Source organism: Nicotiana tabacum, chromosome 13 (assembly GCF_000715075.1).
Source record: "Nicotiana tabacum cultivar K326 chromosome 13, ASM71507v2, whole genome shotgun sequence".
Lineage (NCBI taxonomy): Eukaryota > Viridiplantae > Streptophyta > Magnoliopsida > Solanales > Solanaceae > Nicotiana > Nicotiana tabacum.
In genome coordinates, this window is record NC_134092.1 from 95153582 (window position 1) to 95162452 (window position 8871).

The following is an 8871-nucleotide window of genomic DNA, read 5'->3' on the forward strand; positions in this document are numbered from 1 at the left end:
AGCATACTAATATACGTATAAACAATGCAATAGTATGAAAGTTCATACTACAACCAATATTTGTTTCATAATATACGTATGTTTTAAACTTTTGTCTTCTTTTACTCTAAAATTTTCACTTTTTAAATTTTTTCTTCATAGGTGTATATATTTTATTTATTTATAAGAATTTAAATATTCAATTGAAAAAAATAAGTTAATAAATATAATTAATTGCATTGCATCTTTAGCTTGATCGCGCCCAACTCTAGTCCTAAAAAGTCCGGAGTCGAACCTATAGAGAACTAAGGTTTTGGTATAACTGTTCAATATCACTAAGAAGACAAGCTCGAACAATTTCTAAGTTAAAATGATTGCGATTTTTATTTTAAACTAACTAACTAGCAACTATTTAAAGTAGTAAAATTATTAACTAAGGAGACTAAGAGTTGGAGACAAAAGTAAGGAGGCCTAAAGTTACGATTTTCTCAAATTTCGGAATCCTTCCCACTACATCTCCTATAAATTCGCCTAAGTATTCTCAAACGATCGTGAGTACTTTGGGTATTGTAATTATCTTCCGATCAACTACCACAATTTACTCGACGTATTCTTCCGACCTACGCTAGCTGACACTAATTCATCGCTCACTAAGATCACACCAAGATTACGTTATTCCGAATCCCACCTTTAAACCATCCATATTGATTTCTCACATACGTTAGAAGTGATGTTGTCCAAAAATTACCTAAATGTATACCTTTTTATAAGAAATACATACTAAATAGGCACAGTCAATTGAGAGCTCTTCCATCAACTGAAATAAGAGTGTAGCTAAACAAGTAGAGAAATTCAAAAGCTAAATTATATTAAAACGTAACAATAACTCATCCTCCAAAAGGTTCCATTAAAACTCTAGATAAGAATTAGCTACTCATAATAGTATGTAAAATTACAATTCAAAAAATCATAACCAACAATGAAAAATAGGAAGAAGAAAGGAAAAACACGTGGTTGAATCGTCCTCCTTGCTCCTAGCGTGTTCTCTCAGCCATAAGTGTTGTCTAATCCTAAAGTAGTGTCTCTCCCATTAAAAGGATATTTTATGATGTATTTATATCAATTAGGGTTTGTACGGGGCGGCCTTGAACACTCGTATCTCGAAAAGGTGAAGTTGAGTCGCGTGCCAAGGGTTCATGCAACGCGCAGCCCCTTGGCCGCTCCAAGTTTTTTTTGTTTTCTTTGTTCCTTTTGCGTGCTGGGGGTTGGTGCCAAAATGCCATACTTACTGGTTTTGATTCACTTTCTAGGCCATTTCGCACCTAACTTTCATGAAATGCACCAATTGTGCACCTTCCTAGCGCTTGCATCTCTACTTCTTTTTGTATCAAATTATCCAATTTTCGCCAACTTCCATCCAAACTCATTCCTACACAAGCTAAACACGTAATGAGCATATTTGACATTTATAAACATGTGATATCCCGCAACTCATATAAGAAATAATATGCAAACATACTTAAAAATATGTACTTTTCATCATTTATCACTACCCCATACTTAAACTCTTGCTCTTCCTCGAGCAACTTAAAATTAAGCACATGGGCAAGCAACACAATTCTAAAACATGCTCTAGTAGCACACCAATGACAAGGTTTATATCAACGGTTGGAACCCAACATATGCACTCTTCATACTTTTTCTCATTTTTAGACCAATTCCTAGACTATTTAAAATATTTGTGTGACTCTTCTAATATTTTAGCCTCAAATATTGACTCCAATATGTTCCATACTATGACTTGCTTCTTGTGCCAACTCAAAAAGCAAGGACTTTACCTATGCTTTACAGATCATGTGACTTCACCAACAAACCTCATATAGAAAATAGTAAGAGTCAAATATAAGTTTAATTATAGTTAATGACTCTCAAATCGAAAAAATTCACTCACTCTCGCGAAGAAACTCATGTGCCCCCAAAGCTCGTACCTTAGGCTTGCCCGTAGTGTAAGTCTCTACTAATTTAAGCTCACAAAGTTTAAGATCAGTTAGGTCTTTATGGGTTGTAAAATAGGCTAAGAGACGAGTATGATAGATATGGATAATAGTGACTAACCCTCCTAAACACTTTTAATATACTACACTTTAACTTTTAAGCAGACTCTCTTCATGATCACTTAACACAGTGCTATGAAACCATACATAACATGGCCCATTAACTTTAAGCATATCTACATAATACTAGCATATATCAAAGTGAATTCGAGGTATATTTGTTTTTGTATTCTTATATTTTTTTCTCAAAATATTTTCAACATCCTCCATTAGTTGGTATTTCTGGCTAGTGACCTTTGCAATACATACATAGACCTTTTGGCCTTTCTGTGGTTCCACTCAAAATCTACCCAATCTCTTTCCTTACTCTTCTAGCAACAAAAGTGCTTTTCAATGTAAATATTCAACAAGATTTAATTAAGAACAAAGGGGTTTTGGCTTGTAATGTGGGTTTCAAAGAAAAGGTTTATAGGCTCAAATGGGCTAACAAAAGATATTGTTAGCACTGGTAAGAAAATAAACTCAAGGCCAATCAAACAAACGCCTATATCATTTCCTATACTCACAAGACTTAATCATTTCGCTTTGACACACACACGTTAAAAGTTCTATACTAACAAGGGAGGACACATTGTGCAACTAAAATCTCACCTCACATAATGCACATGACTCACTCTGAACAGTTCAGATCCGACTCTCAAATTAAATTAATTAGCACATTTATCATATAATCCAAATACTAGCAAGTGACAATAAGATTCAATAGATGAGCCCAAGCGTCAAAACAAAATCACATATATTCTCAAGGGATATAGTCGCAAGAATCAAGAAGCAAGTATTCAGCGCAAATGCTCTAGCTCTAAGCCCCGATATAAAATATGTCAAAAAGCATAGATACTCAAGTGTTTTCTATTCCATTATTAGTTCAACAAGAAAAAAATAATATATTTTTTACTTTTTCTTTAGACTTTAAACCCTCAAGAAAACTATCTAGGAAGTCCATCGTTGAGAAAAGTCCAAAACATTTTGAAAATCTACCTACAAAAAATCAACTACTACTGCCTGGTTCAAAGAGTCATCCCTTGAAACGAACTGTGGCCATAAGAAAAATCAAGAGGGATTATTTCCACCAAAATATTTTTTATTTTTTATTTTTTCCAACTCACATAAAATAACACAACTAAAATAACATAGGAAATTACCCAAATACAACATCTCTTCACCCCACACTTAAAATTATGTATTGTCCCCAATATACACCCTTAAATACAAAAGGGTAAAAGAAACTCCCTAGTAGGCCAAAAGCCGAAGCATTAACATCTCATGGGACATTCAGACTTCTCTCAGACTTGGCTCTTTGTGAGGGCACCCCACACTTAGTTCTAACCATCTCACTTGCTTTTGCTTTCTTCCAATGACTTTGCTTCCCATGCTCCTAGAAAAAAAAGACACTACAAAAATAACACAATAACGAAAATAATTGAAAAAAACTAAAATTAAATGAAAGCATTAAAGTTGGGTTGCGTCCCAATAAGCATCTGATTTAATGCCGCGACACGATGTAAACTACTTTTTTCTTCTACCTCGAGCTTATGAATTGAACCCCAAGTTTTGATTCAAGATTGTGATTATTCTCTTGGGGCGATACAAATTCTTGCGAGCCAAAAATCAAATAAATTCTCATGTACTTTTTGGCTCTTGACCGATGAGTGTCACCTTGCCTAGACGGACCTAAAAATTTCAAAATATAAGGCTCATCTACCTCTTCCCTGAACTCCTTTTTATGCTAGTAAGGATCCACGCCCATTTCACATCCGAACATAATGTAGAGAAGTATTTGGAATGAGGTCCAACGCGCTCAAATACCTGAACTTTAATATTTTCGTCATCCTCAACACTAATCACACTAGAGTCAACTAAATTTTTATCTTCAATGTCTTTGGCTGACTCTAGCATTACTTTTTTAACATCAGCATCCGACAATTCTAGTTGGATAGATTTATGGTGTTCCACTCTGACCTCCTCCATTAGCACCTCAATTTCTGCATCTAATTCACGCTTTTATTGGCTACTATCTATGTCACGACCCAAAACCCTAACCTATCGTAATAGCTCCTATCGTGATACTAGGCAAGCCAACATTTTCAAAACACTTTCAAAATTTAACAGAAATAAATTAAGACATTTAAAATAACCGGAGTCTTTTATAGAAAAGGGGATAAAACCCAAATAAAACATAAGTGCGGAAAAATAGCCCGACATCGGGGAGTCACTGAGTCACGAGCATCTAACAACCAATCTAGAAATAGAGTCTACTATAGTCTGTACCAAATGCCAATGCAAGAGAGACAGGATAATAAGAAAGGAGAAACAAGGACTACGGACGCCGACATCTACCTCGTAAGTCTCCGATAATCAGCTATCGCATGAACTCAGCGACCGTCAGAACCGTATGCACCTGGATCTGCATATGCAGTGCAGGGTGTAGCATGAGTACAACCAACTCAGCAAGTAACAGAATTAAATAAGGAACTGAGAAGCAGTGACGAACTATAATAATACAGATCATTTCAAAAGTTTTCAGTAAAGAGTGAACATGCTTTCAAATATGGTGGTATAAGTGAAATCAGTTCGAGCTCAAGTAAAATAGATACGAATCTTCCAGATATTTCACAACAACATTAGATAGCAACAATAAATAAAAGCAAGTACAACCTCTCAAGGCAGCAGTCACTCAACTCATCTCAACAGCTCATACCCTCGGCTCTCAGCCCTCAATACACACTCTCGATAGGTACCTGCGCTCACTGGGGGTGTACAGACTCCGGAGGGGTTCCTTCAGCCCAAGCGCTAAGCGCTATATTGCTGCAGCGCGCAGCCCGATCCAATATTGTTGCGGCATGCAACCCGATCCAATATTGTTGCGGCGTACAACCCGAACCAAATATATATATATATAGAGCCCAAAGGCTTGTTGCGGCGTGCAACCCGATCCATATACCTCATAGCTCGCAGCTCGGCACTCAGGCCCTATCTCAGTCACTAACCTCTCCAGCTCCTCGGGCTCATATAATAACATAATAACCGGCCCAAACAGAAAATACAACAAGTATAAATAAGAAATAAGAGGAAACAGAGATATAACACACAAGTAAAACTGTGACTGAGTACGAGACAGCAATTAGCAGTCAATTCAACAAATATACGACCCCTGCGGGTCTTAACAATGATATCATATGGCCTAAGCATGGTTTCTAACATGAAAGGCAGTCAATTGCTCAAAGATAAGGAAAACAAGTAATAACAATGGCTATTCGACTTTACAGTCTCACGGGACGGACCAAGTCACGATCCCTCACGGTGCACGCTTGCACGCCCGTCACCTAGCATGTGCGTCACCTCTAAAGATTCACCTTATACAAATTCTCGGGATTTCATACCCTCAAAACCAGATTCAAACCGAGCAAATCTCTACTCTGAAATGTCTTTGCCTCCCAAATCGGTCTCCAAACGTCCCGAATCTAGCCACAAGTAGAACAATACAATCAATATAGGCTAAAGGGATCAATTCCACAAGAAAAGTACTAAATTATAGCCAAAAATCCATAATTGGCCCGAACCCGGCTCCCTGGCCCATGCCTCAAAGTCTGACAAAAAATACAAAACCCGAAAGCCCATTCACTCACGAGTCTAACCATACCAAATTTACTCAAATCCGATAACAAAATCCCATTCAAAACCTCAAAATCCCAACTCAAGAGTTCTTCCTCTTTTTCCCCAATTTCTCACCCCAAATCACAAATTAGATGATAAAGTTAAAGATGAAATCATGGGATTTAACCAAAACCAAGTAAGAATCACTTACCCCAATCAACTCCACGAAAATCCCTTCAAGAATCACCCAATTCCGTGGTCTCTAGCTCAAAATATGCAAAAATGGGTTCAAACCCTCGTTTTTGAAATAAATAATGCCTGGCCAGATATCCTTCATCGCGATCGCAGAACATTCCTCGCGATCGTGAAGCACAATTATGCCGCCCACATTTTTACCCTACGCGATCGCGGAATCACCCATGCGATCACGGATCACTGCCTCTCATACCTACGCGATCGCATCCTGCCTCACGCGATTGCATAGAGCATTGGCCACACCTCCCCTCCTGCTCAAATCCTTCTACGTGAATGCAATCTTAGCCACGCGTTTGCGAAACACATCTTCTCGCACATACGCGATCGCGTTCCTAACTCTGCGATCGCATAGAACAAACTCACCTCTGCCCCAAATAATCTTACGCGATCGCGAATGAATCTCTGCGATCGCGTACAAGGAAACCATAACCTGCAGAAACCAGAACTTCAACTATCAAGCCTAGTCCAAAAATGATCCGTTAACCACCCGAAACTCACCCAAGGCCCCCGGGACCTCAACCAAATATGAAACACATCCCAAAATATCATACAAACTTAGTCGAGCCTTCGAATCACTCAAAACAACATCAAAACACCAATTCCGACGCCGAAACCTACCAAACCACGTCCGATTGACCTCAAATTTTGCACACAAGTCATATTCAACATTACAGACCTATTCTAACTTCCGAAATCAGAATCCGACCCCGATATCAAAAAGTCAACCCCCGGTCAAACTTCCCAGAATTTGACTTTCGCCATTTCAAGCCTAAATTAGCTACAGACCTCAAATTCACAGTCCAGACACGCTCCTAAGTCCAAAATCACCCAACGGAACTAACGTAGCCGAAGAAACTCCATTCCGGAGTCATATTCACACACTTTCGACTACGGTCAAAATTCTAAGACTTAAGCTTCCATTTTAGGGACTAAGTTTCCCAAAACACTCCGAAATAAAAAATAAGACCTCCCGGCAAGTCACATAAGTAGAAACCGATACGGGAAAAATAGTAAATAGGGTATCGGGGCTAATACACTCAAAACAACCGGCCGGGTCGTTACATCCTGACCCTCTTAAAACAATCATTCGTCCTCGAATGAGCATAGAGACATACCTGAAGTATTGAAAAGATGAGGATAACAGCTGTGCATATTATGCTCGGTCTCCCAAGTCGCCTCCTCGACCGGCCGACCTCTCCACTGAACCTTCATAGAATCAATATTATTCAACCTCAGCTTCCGAACCTTCCTATCTAAGATCGCCACTAGCTTCTCAACATAAGATAAATCCTTGTCCAACTGAACTGAGTTGAAATCCAATACGTGAGACGGATCGCCGTGATACTTTCGGAACATAGAAACATAAAATACTGGATAAACTCCTGTTAGACTGGGAGGCAAGGAAAGCTCATAAGCAACCTCCCCAACACGTCGCAATACCTCAAATGGACCGATAAACCTCGAGCTCAGCTTGCCCTTCTTTCCGAACCTCATAACACCCTTCATGGGTGACACCCGGAGCAATACCCGCTCCCTAACCATAAATGCAACATCGCGAACCTTTCAATCTGCATAACTCTTCTGCCTGGACTGAGCTGTGCGTAGTCTATCTTGAATTACCCTAACCTTCTCCAGAGCATCCTGAACCAAGTCTGTGCCCAATAATCTAGCCTCGCCCGGCTCGAACCAACCCACTGGAGACCTACACCGCCTACCATACAGAGCCTCATACGGTGCCATATGGATGCTCGACTGGTAACTATTGTTGTAAGTAAACTCTGCTAGAGGCAAGAACTGATCCCATGAACCCCCAAACTCCATCACACACGCACAAAGCATATCTTCTAATCTCTAAACAGTGCGCTCGGACTGTCCGTCTGTCTGAGGGTGAAATGTTGTGCTCAACTCCACCCGAGTACCCAACTCATGCTGTACGGCCCTCCAGAACCGTGATGTAAACTGTGTACTCCTGTCAGAGATGATAGATACTAGTACGCCATGAAGCCTGGCGATCTCGCAGATATACACTCGATCCAACTGCTCGGAAGAATAGGTAGTCATCACATGAATGAAATGAGCCGACTTGGTCAGCCGGTCAACAATCACCCAAACTGCATCAAACTTGCGCTGAGTCTGTGGAAGCCTAATAACGAAATACATAGTGATCCGCTCCCATTTCCACTCTGGAATCTCTAACTTCTGAAGCAACCCACCTGGTCGCTGATGCTTATACTTCACCTGCTAGCAATTTAGGCACCGAGATACATACTCCACTATGTCCTTCTTCATTCTCCTCTACTAGTAATGTTGTCTCAAGTCCTGATACATCTTCGCGGCACCCGGATGAATAGAATACCGTGAACTGTGAGCTTCCTGGAGAATCAACTCACGCAAACCATCTACATTGGGCACACATAGCCTGCCCTGCATCCTCAATGCACCATCATCCCCAATAGTGACCTCCTTAGCATCACCGTGCTGGACCGTGTCCTTAAGGACAAGCAGATGGGGGTCCTCATACTGACGCTCCTTGATATGATCATAAAGAGAAGACCGAGAGACCACACAAGCCAATACTCGACTCGGCTCAGAAATATCCAATCTAACAAACTGACTAGCTAAGGCCTGAACATCTAATGCCAATGGCCTCTCTCCTGCTGGAAGATATGCTAAGCTCCCCAAACTCTCCGCCTGACGACTCAAGGCATCATCCAACACATTAGCCTTCTCAAGATGGTATAAAACGGTGATATCATAGTCTTTAAGAAGCTCCAACCACCTCCGCTGACACAAGTTAAGTTCCTTCTTTTTTAAAAGATGCTGCAAACTCTGATGATCCGTGTAAATCTCACAATGAACACCGTACAAATAGTGCTGCCAAATCTTTAAGGCGTGAACAATAGCTGCTAACTCAAGATCGTGGACAAGA